This window comes from Urocitellus parryii, chromosome 11 (genome assembly GCF_045843805.1).
Source record: "Urocitellus parryii isolate mUroPar1 chromosome 11, mUroPar1.hap1, whole genome shotgun sequence".
Taxonomy (NCBI): Eukaryota; Metazoa; Chordata; class Mammalia; order Rodentia; family Sciuridae; genus Urocitellus; species Urocitellus parryii.
The window spans coordinates 75,159,334-75,167,327 of record NC_135541.1 but is presented as its reverse complement, the minus strand read 5'-3'; the positions used below and the strand labels follow the sequence as shown (position 1 = coordinate 75,167,327).

The following is a 7,994-nucleotide window of genomic DNA, read 5'->3' as shown; positions in this document are numbered from 1 at the left end:
CTGTCTATCACTCTTCCTCTTCTACGGGGAGGAGAGTTTTAGCTGGACAGATGGGGTTACTCGGCTAAAGAATTTCTTCCAAGTTTCCTTTGCCACAACTGTAGACATTTATTCAACTCTGGCCAATGCAAGATGTAAAATTTCCAGGTAATGTTCTTAAATAAAGAAGAGTGAGATCCTCCTCTTTCCCCCCCCCCCCTTGCTGACTAGTTGTAAGCTAACATGACATGAGAAGTTACTGTTTTTGACCTAGGGATGGAAGCTGCAGGTTGAGGATGGCAGAGCAACAAGATGGAAGGAACCCGGGTCCCCAACTCCGTGGAGCTCATGTGATTATTAACCCTTCCCAGTCTATTTAGGTTCAAACTATTATACAAAAGAGAAGATTTGTATGTCATTTGAGCTTGAATTATATTGGGTTTTGTTTTAAAAGTTAGAACCTATAATTTAACTAATACACCTACTTTCTCTACTTTTCTACGTATGAGATGGAAAATGATAGCTGTGTCCCTTCTAAGTTTACCAGGACTCAATAGAAGTGATAAACAAGAATTCCAACTTCAACTATCCAGGCAAGAGAATTGACTGGCTGTCTTCCGTCAATTCTAAACTAAGAGGGGTGAGTTGGAGAATATAAGCCTAGCTACTGGAGCTCCCCCAGCCTCTGGGGGGTGTGGAGTGGAGATTCCATTTCTCTATAGAGTTTCATCTATGTTATGGACCCATATTTACGTACTGAGACCAACCATTTCTAAAGGCATATATGTTGTCTTAGAAATAAATAATTTATAACACGGAAAAGCCAAGCAATGCATTAAGCAGATAAGTGAGTGAGAAGGGAAACTTGGAAATTGGAAAGGAAACCTCTCTCTCTTTTTCACCTCCTTTGGATGTGAGAGTAGAATGGCTAGCTAGGGAATGATCGTGTCCTCTCACATAGACCTTCCAAAGATGCTGTTTTGTCAGAGGATGACAGCTGGAATAATCTGCAGCGTTGGCAGCAGTAGGAGAAGAGATTTAATCTAGTTGATTTTCTGTGGTTGTTCGCAGTCTCGTGGTGATGGAAGGTGCACGTTTTTTCCAAGGGACCAAGAAGCTGCTGGAGGTTTAGTTCTCTCAGCAGCAATATGATGCAAACCAAGGGTCTGGGGATCTTCGCACTATCCCAAGATCTGAATGAGATGCACTTTTGAAGGATGTGCAATGTTCAATCACAAGTGTGACGAAAACTGACAAGCAGGAAGCTTATATACTCAGCGAGAGCAGCATGTTTGTCTCCAAGAGATGTTTCCTTTTGAAGACATGTGGTACCACCCTCTTGCTGAAAGCGCTGGGTCCCCTGTTGAAGCTTGCTAGGGATTACAGCAGGTTTGACTCAATTCAAAGCTTCTTTTATTCTCGCAAGAATTTCATGAAGCCTTCTCATTAAGGATGCCCACACCAGAATTTCTGGGAAGAAATAGATTTTTTTTTCAAGTGGAGCAGCATTTTGTATGGGACATATGAATTCTGACTGTTGCTACTTGTATACTCTGGGTTTCCCAGAGAGTAGGGCATTAAGTCAGCCAGATCAAACCCTGGAAATTTTGATAAGTGAGCTTGATGCAGTAGTTATGGACCAGTTCTACATGAAAGATGGTGTTACTGCAAAGGACGTCATTCATCAGCATGGAATTTGTGATCTGATGCCAGGTTCTGTCATTGATACCACAGTGTTCAATCCTTGTGGGAGTATTCAGTGAATAGAATGAAATCGGATGGAACTCATCGGACTATTCACATCACTCCACAACCAGAATTTTCTTATGTTAGCTTTGAAACAAACATAAGTCAGATCTCTTACGATGACCTAACCAGGAAAGTTGTGGAAGTCTTCAAGCCAGGAAAATTTGTGAACACCATGTTTGTTAATCAGAGTTCTAAATGTCGCACAGCGCTTTCTTCACCCCAGAAGATTGAAGGTTTTAAATGTCTTGATTGCCAGAGTGCTATGTTCAATGATTACAATTTTGTTTTTACCAGTTTTGCCAAGAAGCAGCAACAATCGCAGAGTTAATTAAGGAAAATGAAGAAAAAAAACACAAAAAGAGAACACACAGAGAAGGTGGTGGCTGCTTTATAGATGTTGGTACTGGGGGCCATGTTTTCCATAACCACCACCTGTAGTTGCAGAAAGCCCTAGATGTTGTGATCATTTTGGAGTGCATGCATTATTATATCAAGGAGTTAGATATCTTGCATGAATGTTCTCTTCTACGTTTAGGTATTCTATGCCACTCTTGTCGTAAAATTGAAGTGCATGTGGAAAAAAATTTTTTAACTATATGAGACTTTACAACACTTGTGAAAACAATTCAATTTGGTTCACAGTATACTATTTCTGCAAGTGTTGTCCAAAATTCCCCACAGACAAGGCTTTTGTCCTCATTAGGTATTGGCCTCAGCTTAACCATCTGGGACTGTTCTATTAAATTGCTGCCAGAATTTTATATCCAGTTGCCTCCACTTTCTAGATCATATTCTCTACTAATGTCATTGAAGCCAGTTTCTACTTCATACAGATGTTTTGTGCAACATCAATTAAATTTTTCTTTCCCAAGACAAGTCTTTAGAAAATGGATCCCATTACTCATTTTGTGTATTACTATTTTAATAATTGTTTCTGCATTTGGAGTCCTTTGATTTCTTCTCTCAACCTGATATCTTCCCCTCCAGCCCCACAAATGAAGCAATACACTTATATTGTGGTTTATATACTAATCTTATACCCCAGGTGGGGAAATGGGGAAAAGTCTCTGGGCTTAATTTTCTTTGAAGGGCATATTAATTTGGCCTCTTTTTTTTTTATTGACATAGGATCTTTTGGAAGATAAGTGACAAAATTAAACATCTCCCACAAAAGATTTTTAAGCATCTCCAATGTTGACTAGCAGGGAGGAGGCATAGAGTTATAGATCGAGATTAGGGTCTATGACTGAACTGTACACTGTGCTCTGTAATAAATGAGATTAGCTTCTAATGGAGTACCATGCCTTTACTAACTTGATAAGATGTGGTATAAAAGGGTTTTTATCACTAAGTAAAATAAGTAGGGAAATTTAACAGATAGGTTGCCTGGATTCATTAAGTCCTGTCATCTTGGATCATCGACTTAACTTTTAGTAGCCATTTCCAATAATTTCCTTTAATAGGACATTGTAAACTTTGGTTCAAAGCAGAATCTGTGGTTTTCCATCTTAAGGCAGAAATTCTGTGATTGACACATGTGAGTACTCTGACTTCATTTGTTCCTGTATCATCTTTCTTCCACCATGACATTCACAGGATAGAATGAATGACTGCCCAGAATGAAAACTGTCCAGGTTATTCAGATATTACCATGTAGCAGAATGGATGGATAGATTAAAAAACATTAAAATCCTAAAAATATTCAGTGGAAAATGACTAGTAATACAGTGCCGATGTCTTGGGGGGCACCAGAATCAGGAGGCACCACACAGCTTTGTAGGTTCAAACAGCAATTCTTTATTCCCGATCTCACACCAGCCTCCACACACGTTCAGGGGCAATTCCAATATGTCCGATCCCAAATCCTACTCCACGAGGCTTTTTCCAAATCCCATTTGAATCTCACGAGAACTCAACGGGAACAAGCAACAGGAACACCCTAATCCCAGCAGCAATAATCTTCAACCTCAACTTCCCTAAAACCCATATTCTTAAACCGGGAAACGCCTTAAACCGGGAACACCCTAAGCCCAAGGACCGGGATACTTCCTCAAACCTGCAGGATACTTCCTCAAACCTGGATCCACCCTCAATCACCTTGAGCAGGGTCATCTTTCTCAAACACACAAGCAAGGTCACAGCAAATTTCCAAGGCAAGTCCATTTAACATGGGGTACACTGGCAAGGATTACGATGCGTCAATACCTACTTGGTAATGGCCCTCAGCAATACAGGCTTTTAAGAGTTGGGATCTTTTAGCTATATTTGCAAATACTGTGATATTTAAGCAACTGAGAGAACAGCAAAATTGACTGTATTTTGTCTTTCTTAAATTCACAATATTTTCTGGATAATTTCTGGATTGATGCAGTGATGCTTTGTTCCTTGAATAATTACAAATAAAACATGTTTTTTTTCAGTGTTTCTAAACATAAAATATACTTGTTTGAAATCAAGTCGTTGGACATTGTTTTGACTTATATCTCAAGCATACTGCTGATGAAATGTTTCATTAGCGAAGCTTTCCATCAACTTGATCAGTTTGATTCTGTAATGAGCACAGCACCTAATGTTTTGCTCTGTTGTGAGGACCTATATTCAAGGTGGATTTTGTTTCAGAGCAGTATCCCAGTAGTTTGGTAACATTTGTTGGCTTGAGGTCTGACTTTTATTTTATTTTAATTTTTTTTCCCTTTCCCCTCATAGACTTAAGACTTCCAGTGTTGAAATCTTACACAAATTTGTGTGGAACAAAGCCTAGAGAAATGAAAACTGTAGAGTTAATAGAATTTATTCTAGTCTGATAGAAAAAGGCAAAGTTTGGTGCTATAATTTTTCTCTTCATTGGTGTTGGACTTAAATCAGTTGAAATGTATTTCTGTATCACAATTAAACTTAAATAAGAGTTGGCTCACTTAATTGTCTAGTGATATTCAGAAATTTTCTGTTGATCTGTTTTATGTCTACTTGACCAAATACTATAGATCTTTATAGTTTCTGCTTTTAAACCATGGGGTGTAGAGGATTTCATTTATGGTTGGTTCTATGAAACAGAACAAATTTATAAGCTTAATCATTTTTTCATGCAGGTATATTTTGTCATGTTTTGTTCTATGTTTATTTTGTGGTGAGACTGGAGATCTAACCCAGGGCCTCTTAACTAGGCAAACACTCTACCATTGAGCTATACCCCTGACTCCTCTCATTTTCTTGAATTGACAGAATTTCATGTCTAGGGCTGGGGATATAGCTCAGTTGGTAGAGTGCTTGCCTAGCATGCACAAGACCCTGGGTTCAATCCCCAGCACCACCACCAAAAAAAAAAAAAAAAAAAAAAAAATGAATTTCACGTCTAGTTTCCTGATACTAATAAGCTGAAAATAATTTTATGAAAATGTATATATTCTTATCTTAGAATAAACTTAAATTAGAAAATACTTAGCAAATTTTCCATTAAGAACAAAACAAAAATCCAGGTTTGGTAGAGTAACCTATAGGCCTATCTGAAAGGTCGAGTTAGGAGGCTTGCTTGAGCCCTGAAGTCCCGGACCAGCCTAGGCAAGATAGCTTAACCTTGACTGATGGATAATCTTATAAAAGCAAAATACTACATTTGTGTGCAGTACCTATTTAACCAGGTAAGTGAATTTTTACATTCGACAATGAGCAGTCATTGATTTTAAAAAGAGGTTCCTGTGTTTCCGTCATAAGCACATAGGTGGTAATATTCTTCCAGACAAATTAGCTGCCGCCAATTACTTCAAACTTGTCATTCTCATCCACCTTTCTCTTGCTGTCATAATGGAAGAGGGTTTAGATTCCATTCCTGCCTGCCTTCAAAGACTATTCAATGAATTCTTTCTTTATATTTCTGTCTCTGACATTGAATTGTGAGTTTTGCAGATATTCTGTTGGTCACAGTTAAAACATTTCCATCAGTTCGTTTTATTTTCCCAGTGCCCACCCTCCCTCCCTTTGACTTCATCTCAGGCCTCTGTGTTAATCTTTGAAAGAAGACCAGTTATTTAAAAACAACCCACTATCCATGGTGGCACACACGTGTAATCCCAGCAATGAGTCTGGGAGGCTGAAGCAGGAGAAGTTTGAGGCTGGCCTCAGCAGATTAACATACCCTGTCTCATTAAACGTGCCTTTGTTTAATTATTACTAAGGCAATACGTGGTCCGTCTTTTATTCTCAAAAATGGAGATGTAAAAACAAACTGTCCAAAATTCCACTGCTGATTATGATGGACATAGGAAAAAAGTCTGAAAGAATATGCAAATATTAGGGGAAAAAAGACAGAGCTGCGTGTGGTGGCATACACATTTAATCCCAATGACTTGGGAGGTTGAGGCAGGAGGATCACAAATTCAAAGCCAACCTTGGCAACCTAATGAGACTCTGTCTCAAAAAGTAAAATGACTGGGGATACAGTTCAATGGTAAAGTACCTCTGGGTTCAGTCCTGTTTGTGAGGGAGTCGGGTGGAACCTGAACTCAAACCAACAAATGTTTACTGGTTTCTTGGAGGACACTGAAAACCTATGAATATGATGAACTTGATGCAAAGTCAAAGCTAGAGACTTCTGACTTCTAGATAGAAAGGCACTTATCGATGGATGTCTAGTACCCTGTTGGATATCTGGCCTCAGGGGCTAAAAGAATAAGTTGATATTTATAATGTCTTTTCTGGAGGTTTTTTTGTTTTTTTTGTTTTTTACTGGGAAGTACTGGGATTCGAACCCAGGGGCATTCTACCACTAAGCTACATCCTTAGACCTTCTTATTTTTTATTTTGAGACATAGTCTCACAAGGTTATCCAGGCTGGCCTTGAATTTGTTCATGTGGAGTCTTTAAACGCACAAAGTAAACAGAACAACAATGAACCATCATATGCCAACTTTAACAACTCAACATTCTCCATCATATCCATCTACTCACTACATGCTCTTTGTAGATAAAATCTGTTTAAATTGCAATAAAAATTGTAGCTATAATTTTAGTAAAAGGATATACCTTTGAGCTCACATCCTCTCAGGACAAAAGGAGCTCCCCTAGTCCCTTCCTAGGCAATTAACAATATTAATCCTTTTCCCACCCCTCACCTAATTAACCACTTCCCAGTTTTGACATCATAGACTAATGTTGCCTTTTCAAATTTTTCTTGGTACATTGTATGATGCTTTAAACTCAGCAAAAACTGATATTCAAACAATCTTAACTGCTGAATAATGAATGATCCATTGTATGAATACATTCATGATTTGTTTCTTCTTTTTTACTGGGTATTATTGGTTTCCAGCAAATATAAATAAAGCTGCTATGAACATTAGCACAAGTATTTTTTTGCGTGACGTCTGTGTGGGTAGTTGATATCTCAGTGTAATTTTAATCTGCATTCCTCTAATGAACATTCTCTTATGTTTATTGGTTATTGCTATATCTTTGAATTTAAGTGTCACATTTAAAAAAATATTATTGGCTGTGTTTGTTACCCAGTTATAGGCATTCTTGTATATTGGAAACAAGTTGCTTGTCAATTATTTTGCAAATATTTTTCCATTGTGTCTTGATTTTGTTACATTCAGTGTCTTGATGAGAAGTTATTTTTTAACAGCCTTAATTTATCCATTTTATAAATGGACTTTTTCTACCTAAATAAATTTGCCTACCCTGCCCCCAAATAAAGAGTATCCAAAGAGCTGCGTTCTGCTAGGCCCTCAAATCATAAATAATAATATGCTTATATAAGATCTGTTGGGTAGGTAGGAAAGAGTTTTATATGAAAGGAAGGTGTCTTAGTCAGTTCAGGCCACTTCAATAAAGTAGCCTAGATTGGGTGGCTTATAAACAACAGAACTTTATTTTCACAGTTCTGGAGGCTGGAAGTCTGAGACCAGGGTGCCACATGGGCTGGTTCTGCTGAGGGCTGTTTTCCTTGCCCACGGATTGCATATTTCTTATATCCTCACATGGCAAAAAGAGAGCAAGCTAGCTCTCTTACCTCATGTAAGGGTACTAATCTCATTTATAAGAGTTTCACTCTCATGACCTAATCACTTCCCACAGACCCAAATGAGGGATTCAATCTCAACATGAACTTTGGAAGGATGCAAACATTCAATTCATAACATGGACACCCCCCGCCCGCCATTCATGTTCTTCTCATAAACAAAACACAGACATTCTAGCCCAAGAACCCCAAAATTCTTAACTCATTTCTAGCACCAAAGACTCATCCAAAGTCTCATCAAAATGTCACC

General features: G+C 38.2%; 1 non-coding gene and 1 pseudogene across 1 annotated transcript; both read left to right on the top strand.

Moving 5' to 3' along the window:
- Positions 1-1,060: 1,060 nt before the first annotated feature.
- LOC113197357 (S-adenosylmethionine decarboxylase proenzyme-like) lies at positions 1,061-2,056 on the top strand (annotated as a pseudogene).
- A 2,912-nt stretch (positions 2,057-4,968) lies between these two features.
- Positions 4,969-5,041, top strand: Trnaa-agc (transfer RNA alanine (anticodon AGC)). Its single transcript has one exon. It is a non-coding gene; the product is annotated as a tRNA-Ala (tRNA).
- The last annotated feature ends 2,953 nt before the right edge of the window (positions 5,042-7,994 follow it).